Genomic DNA, 8,880 nt, shown 5'->3' with positions numbered 1-8,880 from the left:
AGATAACAATGAAGAATATTGACTTGTTTAAAAATAACTATGAGAAGCTATGGCATAAAATGGATGAAGATATGTTAAAATGGAATAAACTTAATTTGTCATTGCTGGGTAGAATAGCTGCAATTAAAATGAATATTCTACCAAGAATAATGTATTTGTTTCAAACTATCCCTGTTGTGAAAGACAGTAAACAATTTGATAAATGGCGAAGAAAAATTTCAAAATTTGTGTGGGCTGGGAAGAAACCAAGGATTAAAATGAAAATTTTGACAGATGTAAAAGAGAGAAGTGGATTTCAATTACCGAATTTAAAATTATATCAGGAAGCAGTTTGTTTAGTGTGGATAAAAGAATGGATAATGCTGTTAAACAAAAAACTTTTAGTGTTGGAAGGTCACAGAAATAAATTTGGCTGGCACGTGTATATGTATTATGGAAAAAAGAAGATGGACGGTTTTTTCTCTCACCATTATATAAGAAATAATTTGCTAAATATATGGATGAAATACAAGAAATATGGAGATGAGAGAAGACCGTTATGGATAGTGCCAGCAGAAGTAATAAAGATAACGGCTGAAGGTGAAGAAAAGTGGTTGTCATATAATCAATTATTAAAAATACAAAGTGGCAAAATAGAATTGAAAACTGCTGAAGAGCTGAATAATAAATATGATTAGTTTCAAATGCAACAAATAAAGAGTTTGGTGGATAATGATATCAAAACTGAAGGAATAAGAAAAGAACAAACAGAAATGGAAAAAGTTCTGCTTGGAGACAATGAAAAATTAATTTCAAATATATATAAATTACTTTTAAAATGGTCTACGGAGGATGAAGTAGTGAAATCTCAAATGATTAAATGGGCAATTAATGTAAATAAAGAAATACAGATGGAAACTTGGGAATATTTGTGGAAGAACTCTATGAAGCTTTGGACGTGTCATAGTATTAAAGATAATTGTTTTAAAATGATGTATAGATGGTATATGACTTCTAAAAAATTGGCAAAGATGAACAAGAAGATGCCAGATGTTGGTAGAAAGGTTCTTTCTACCATATGTGGTAGACTTGTAAAACAGCAAAAAAATATTGACAGATGATTCAACAAGAAATCTCTAAGATCTTGGGATATGAATTTAAGAGAGTTGCAGAACCTTTTCTGTTGGGATTACAAATGGAAAAATTTCCAAAAGAAGATAGAACTATAATTTGGTACTTGCTTTCAGCTGCTAGGACATTATATGCGCAGTTGTGGAAGCAAGAAAAAATACCAGAGAAATGGGATTGGATTGTAAAAGTTATGACATGGAGTGAAATGGACAAATTAACAAGAACTTTAAGAGACTATGATTTAGAAGTTTTTAAGATGGAGTGGGAAAAGTTCAGAAGATATGTAGAAAAAGAGTGGAAAATAAAAGGACATTGGACATTTTTTTTATAATGATTAAGTCTTAGAAAAAAGAAGAATATTAATTTTTGTTTTTATTAGTTAAGGGTATTTTTAAATATTAGTATGTTAAGTAAATAATACCGGCGGGGGTCAAGTAACGGGGGAAGGAGTGGGTAGAAAGTAATATATGGGATAGATAAAAGAAGTTATTAATGAGAAGAAATATAATTTGTTACCATATGTTACCAATAAAATTGTTTTACACCCGAGGAGAGGCATTGGAAGCTATGCTGAAAATTTGGTGCCTCTACCTCAAAAAACAGCTCCCCCAGAGCCCCAGATACCCATGGATCAATTCATGGGTCTCCATAGGGAATAATGGAGTGTCCAGCAGACATTTTCCTCCCCTGCACCACTTTCTGATGTCCCTGAAGTGAGGGGAGGGTCTCCAAACCAGGGGATCCCCTGCTCCCACCTGGGGATTAAGTAACCCAATATGAATAGAGAATCACAGATAAATGACTAGCAGGGAAGCCCCTAAGGGTTCTGTAATTAAACCAGCCTCCAATATAATCAACAAATTTTCATTGAAATTTATAAAGGAAACATAAACAACCACTTAAAGCATTGAATAGTACATAAGGTGATATATTACAGTATACACAGTCCTTTGTAAGGACAAAATTAGGTGAAGCTGTCTGCTACTGTTGGCTTTTTTCTACAGCAGTTTGACTTGTGAAGAAGACTCTACTTTGCCAGTTTTTGGCTGAAACCATTTGGAGGCCTATTGGTCTCAAGAAAGACTGTGCATACTATATAACTTCACCTAATTTTGTCCTTACAAAGGACTGTGTATACTGTAATATATCACCTTATGTACTATTCAATGCTTTAAGTGGTTGTTTATGTTTCCTTTATAAATTTCAATGAAAATTTGTTGGTTTAATCACAGAACCCTTAGGGGCTCCCCTGCTACCCACCTGGGGATTGGCAACCCTAGGTATATTCATGGCCTGCTGCATGCATATCCCTGAGGAGTATATATGCAGGCCTCTTGCTGAGTAAAAGTGGATGCTTTCACATGCTGTTTTTTAAACATGCAGTCCACTCATCAGAACTCTGTTGTTACAGAGCATGAAACAGATATACATCCTGTAAGTGACTCATCCAAGGTCAAATAGGAAATTTGCCTCACAGTAAGCAGTTGAAATACTGAACATTTTATCTTTCCTTGTTCATCCCCCCATCCCACCACAGGCAGATAGATATGAACTGAACTCCCCCCCCCGCCCCCGGCTACAGGAAATAGCTGTAGAGTCCCCAAACTTCTGCCTAGGCATATATCAAGAACTGACATTTCCCCTAGCAAAATAGAATTATGTTTATTTGAGTAATATTTTTGAGAGCTTTAATTTCATTTTATTTAATTGCTGCATTGAGCTTTTGGAAACTGTTTTGAGCTTTTGGAAAGATGGGATATCAGTCTTTTAATTCATTTATGGGATTACCAGCTGGAAAGGAGAGAAAGACTGTTGTATACGTAACACTTATATAGAAGACACATTTTAGGAGCTACAGCTTGTCATGGAGGGGGTCAGAGGAACAGCCCTTTCTGAAATTCTCCTCTACTACAAAACTGCTGTGTCCTCCTTTGCAGTTATTAGCCTTAAATTTATTTTTAATTATTATCCAAGACTCCCATAGGATAGAGTTAAAAGTTAAGCCACTGATTCCCAAATTGTGCCAGAGTATTGAGGGCGTGATAAAAACTGCAATAATTAAAGGCTTTTGTGAGCCTCATCCGCTGAAGAGCCTGCCTGCTCTAGCTCTCCATGATTTAGTGATCAGGATTTTGCCTGCTTCCACTGAACTTCTGTGAGGGGTGGCTAATTCTGCCATATCTCTGTATGCTCTATGAATTTGAGATGCAGCAGAATTACTTGTAATTCATAAAAGCAGGACTTTTTTTTTAGCAGGAATGCACAGGAAAGCAGTTCTGGCTGGCTTTGCATCGGGGTGTGTGGCCTAATATGCAAATGAGTTCCTGCTGGGCTTTCTCTACCAAAAAAGCCCTACATAAGAGGCTACTCATTGTGCCTCTGCATGAGTCAGAATTCATGCTCAGAACTATAACCCATGAAAATAAATGCTTTGGTGTTTCATCTGCAGAAACGAGCTGCTGCAAAGTCAATCAGGTACCTCTTTATCAAAGCCCCTCCCCGCTCTGGTTTTGAAGTAGTGGTTGAGCCACATCACAACGGTTTCTTCTTTGGCATACAGATGGATTAGTCAGACACTAGTCATCACTGAAATATCTCCAAGACACTCACCACTCCATCCCAATCCTACTTCCTTTCCTCCAGGATGGACTTTTTAATTAATCACAAACTTTATTCCTATAAAATGCTGCTGCTCCCAAAAAGTGAAAGCAAAAACCCTCTTCAAGGATGTGGGAAAGAGCTGTAGGTCATTAACTGTTGTGATTTCACAGCTGACTCTTCTCACATCTGGAATCTGTCAAGTTCTCTGAAAAGGACAAAGATTATGTCTTCAAGAACATGAAGGAACTTTATGAGACTTAGAAGGACTGCATAACCAAATAAGTTGCATTGATTTCAAAACACAGTCTGGCAAATTAGTCCTTGGAAATGACTCACCTACAAACTAGGGTTACCAATCTCCAGGACTGGATATTTCTTGCTATTTTGACTGATTGCCAGACAACAGAGATCAGTTCTCCTGGAGAAAATGCTATGGAGGACGGTCTCTGGCATTATACTCTGCTGAGATCCATCCCCTCCCCAAACCCCACCTATAATATAGTGGGTTCAATGCATAGAGGAGACACAATTGCAGTGATCATAGCTCTTTATTGAGTTATAGCATAGTAACTAGTAGCTAAAAAAGACTGTTAAACTGGGTCAACAGGGCCAACTATATACAGTCCTGGTTCCCACGCTAGAACACCATTGGATCGTTTGAAACAGCAGGGGGCGCTTTTTTAGGTCACATATCTGTTTTATAAAACTTGTTTTACAAAAGAAGTGTTCAAGGTTCTACAAATGTCACTACTAAAAAAATATACTAGCTGTTTCAAGTGGAATTTAATCATGCTGGACAGATGTCCATTTCCTAAAGTAAAAAATGTTCTGGTACAATATTTGCTTTAAATCTATATTTAATGATCCTTGAAAATATACATATTTACATAAGACAGTGGGGCGCGGCTTCCCCCCTGTTTAAGCACCACTCTTATCTTTACAAGAGGGAGGGGAGGGCGGGGTATAAATAAAAATGTATTATTATTATTACTATTATAATTATTATTACAATCAAAAATTGGCAATGGAAAACCAGTTTCCTCTTTTAAGTCCTGATGAGGCTGCACAAACAGCCTTGCAGGTTGGTCTGTACAGCTTCTACATAGAACTATTTCCCTTCTAGGGAATTCACAAAAAGTTCTTGCTTCCCTAACTCGTAGGAAAGGATAGCCATAATTCTGGCATGTTAAATAAACAAAAACACACTCTTTGGCGATTTGACTTTTGGGAGTTGCCCAATATGAGCAGAGGAGATGAACTTCTATATTGGAGAGCCAATATCAGCTAGGTCAGTTCCATCTTAATTTCTTGCATATACTGTAACAGGTGTTGTACAGTCTTCACATGCTTTGAGAATCCATTTGTTAGATAGTAGCATTGTTAGAAGGAGGGGGGTTCCCCCCAAATCCCCCCCCCCCAGATATAGCCATTGATTCCCTTTATTCTCCTTTCTTCTTTAAAAGGTTCACTGTCTTTTAATAAAACTAAATTTTATTGTAGATTTCAACTGTACATCATCATAATAAACTTGTTGCAGTTAAAACATACTAACACAAAGGAAGAAAAGGATAAAACAATCCATAACAAGAACAATTGCTACCCATTCGTTAAAAGATGAGTAAGAATACAATAATATGCAGATAATACTGTGCCATGTTGTTACCAACTCTGCTACAATGACAAAATTTCTTTGTACGTTATTTTCTGGTTGAAAGAACTGAATCTGTGTCCTGAATCTATTTTTCCTAGGATTGGGGACCATTTAGAGACAAATTGTAGGTAGGATTCATATTGATCGGTTTGGTCTAGAGTAGAGGTAATCTTGTCCATAATCAGATTATCCCAAATTTTGGAGAGCCACATATCTTTAGTAAGGAGTTTAGGGGTTTTCCAGCTATGGGATATTTCAGATTTGGCTGAAGCTAAGAGAGTGGTTAGTAGGGGTTGTTTGTGGGTTGGTATTTTAACATCTTGCCAGTGATTACGTAGGATTAGTAGAGAGTCCATTGGGAGTTTACAGTCCGTTAGTGTGAGGATGAAGTGTATAACTCTCTCCTAAAATGGTTTGATAAATGGGCAATCCCACAGGCAGTGGAGGTAGTTTGCAATCTTGCCACACCCTCTTCAGCAGAGGGGCGAGTAATTGGGAATGATGTGTGTAAGTGTGTAGTACCATCTTGCTAATGTTTTGAAGTTTTGTTGAAAGTTGTTCAGAGATTTAGTTTGGTAAGCTTTGGACTGCCAGACTGACTCAGTAGGGGGCTTCTGGGTCCTACTGCCCATTGTTCTAGAATCCCCAAGCTTAGTCCTCAAGGCTCCAAAGAGCCAGGCAGGAACACTGGTAAAGGAACGTAGGCATGAGTCCACATACACAACAGCACCCTTCCAAGATTCCACCCCCCAAAAATCTCCAGGTATTTCTTAACCCACAGCTGGCAAACCTACCTACAAACACTTACTGGCCTGCAAATTTACTATGGCAAGAGGTGCTACATCTTGTAGCACAGCGATAATTTGAAAATTAGGTATAACACTTTTTTCCAGTTAACAAAATCTGATCATTTGCCACAGGCCATCGTTCTAGAGACTATTTACAGCTCTCTCATAAACATGAGTGGTGCACAGTGACTTTTAGATTCCCACAAGCGATTGGATTCATTTTCTTTGCTCATCAGTAGTGAAGGATGTTGCTCAATGTATGAAGAGTGGGAAAGGATATAACACTATGTAACAATAAGTGTTCTATACAACAACCAATATGTATCTTCTTTTGTCTCTTGTAATGTTAGGACATACACAAATCTAATTACACATCCAAGAATCACTGTATTTTTCTACAATGTATGAAGAAGGCAGCCTTCACATATCTGGAAAGCTCATGGTATACTGGATCCCTCTGTTGCTTTACCAAGTAAATGGACAAGCTTCCAGGCAATTTCCAAGTAAGTATAAGACAGCACACTGGTTTAAAGCACATTTTTAAAAAATTCTAAGTGACTTCTCAGGTTACATAGATCTCTCCTACAAGTTTTGACAAATTAACATCTATATAGGACCTTTATTTTTATTAGTAATATCTCCCTAGATACCAGCTGCTGTAGGCCAGGAACAGGAAGCTGTTGGCTTCTGTGCCTGTGCTATAGGTCTTTCAGGGCATCTGGATGGCTAATATAGGAAAAGAGAGTGCTGGCTTAGATGGGCCATTGACCTGATCCAACAGGGCTCTTCTTATGTTTATAAGTTTGTGGTGGGGGTAGGGGAGAAATGGAAGGCATTGTCTGTCGGTTAGTTTTGCTGTGCTATTCACCTGTCCCTGTTGGATTCCTCATGACTACTCTTTCTCTCTTCTCCCACATCTTACTTAATCCCCAGTCAAGTCACACCCATGGAAGGGATATATTTACTCTGCAAACAAGGGGTTCGTCACCAGACTCCAGTACAAGACGAAGGGTTAATTATTACCCTCAACATGTCCCCTAGTAGAATTGACATTGAGAGACTGAACCACCACCTAGTCAAGTCACATCCCACCATTACCCAGCAGCTTCCTACAGATCAACCTACCCAGTTCCACAGAGTCCACAGTGTAGGCCTTCTTATTGGAGGCCTTTGTTTGTAACCAAAGCAACGGCCTCAGCAAGTGTTTTGTAGAGTCTGGAAGCAAACTGCTCTGTTGTCATGTTTGACATCAGATGATGTCATTATTTCATGCGAAAAGGAAATAAGAGCAAAATATAAAAACAAAACAACCGCCCCCCCCCAAAAAAATCCAAGAATTCAAGTTTGTTATGTCCCTTCTTTTATCAGTTCTTCAGACTAGCAGTATTTTCCATTCCAGATAACATGCAAACAGGAGAGCTAACCATTTTATTTAAATAGATGCAGGCAGAGTTTATGTTCCAAGGACTTTGTGTGATATTAAAACTAGGGAGGACTTTATTTCTCACTTTTGTATTTTGACCTTCTTCAAAAGAGCTGAAAGGAGCCTATAGTACAGTTCTCTTTTTATCTTCACAAACTAGGTTAGAGCAAAAAATAGCGACAGGTTGCTCAGCACATTTCATAGCTGGATAGAGATTTGAATCTAGGTCTCCACAGTCTTATATCCATTATACCACACTGCCTCTTAGAATCTGGATTAAATATTTGTGATATTCAGAATGCTGGATTAAGGGTTAGGGATATTCACTAACAGGTAGTATTTGACAATCAATTCAGAATTTAATACTTAGTAATACTACACATTTTAGAAACTTTTCTAAACCTGACAACAGGTTTACCTTCTGTAAAAAGGTAAAGGTAGTCCCCCTGTGCAAGCACTGGGTTGTTACCAACCCATGTTGTGACATCATATCAGGATGTTTTCTTGGCAGACTTTTCTTTATGGGATAGTTTGCCATTGCCTTCCCCAGTCATCTATGCTTTACCACCAGCAAGCTGGGTACTCATTTTACCGATGCTGGAAGGATGGAAGGCTGAGTCAACCTTGAGCCAGCTACCTGAACCCAGCTTCTGCTGGGATCGAACTCAGGTCGTGAGCAAAGCTTGGACTGCAGTACTGCAGCTTACAACTCTGTGCCATGGGGCTCTTTAAACTTCTGTCTGACAGCAAAAATCATACTGAAATATCCTAGCCTTTGGACAATTTCATCAGCTTTCAGGTTGCCTCCTGCCTACAGGGAAAAAAATACCATAAGAACTTAACATTTTCTCTTCAGCCCATCCATTTGAATTTAAAGGACATAATTTGTCATCTTAGCGAAGTCAAATGCAAATGTCAATGAACATCTGCAGGCCTCCTTCACCATCCCAGCGGTATAGCCTGGCAAGCCAAGTAGGCAGGGATGCCACATGGAAGGAAGTGAGAAGTGTGGCTTGAACCTGTTGTCACCTCTCAGACGGGGACCAAGGCAGGCTGCACGGTCTTGTCTGCAGCCTGCCTTGGAGTGAATTCCCCCTCCCTACTCACGTCACTGTCACCTGGCTCCAGTGGACTGTAGAGTCCCTTCTTTTATGCCATTGCCAGCAAATTTCAAGACTGGTTCTCTTGCAGTCACAAGGCAGCAGCAAAATGAGTTGGGGAGCTGCCTGCTCCTTGGGGCAGCAGAGCTGAGCTGGCCCTAGATGTATGTGAAACTTCTGCAGACAGAAGAAAAGATCAAGAGTCCA

The sequence above is a fragment of the Heteronotia binoei genome, chromosome 13, assembly GCF_032191835.1.
Source record: "Heteronotia binoei isolate CCM8104 ecotype False Entrance Well chromosome 13, APGP_CSIRO_Hbin_v1, whole genome shotgun sequence".
Taxonomy (NCBI): domain Eukaryota; kingdom Metazoa; phylum Chordata; class Lepidosauria; order Squamata; family Gekkonidae; genus Heteronotia; species Heteronotia binoei.
This window is presented reverse-complemented; position numbering follows the sequence as displayed.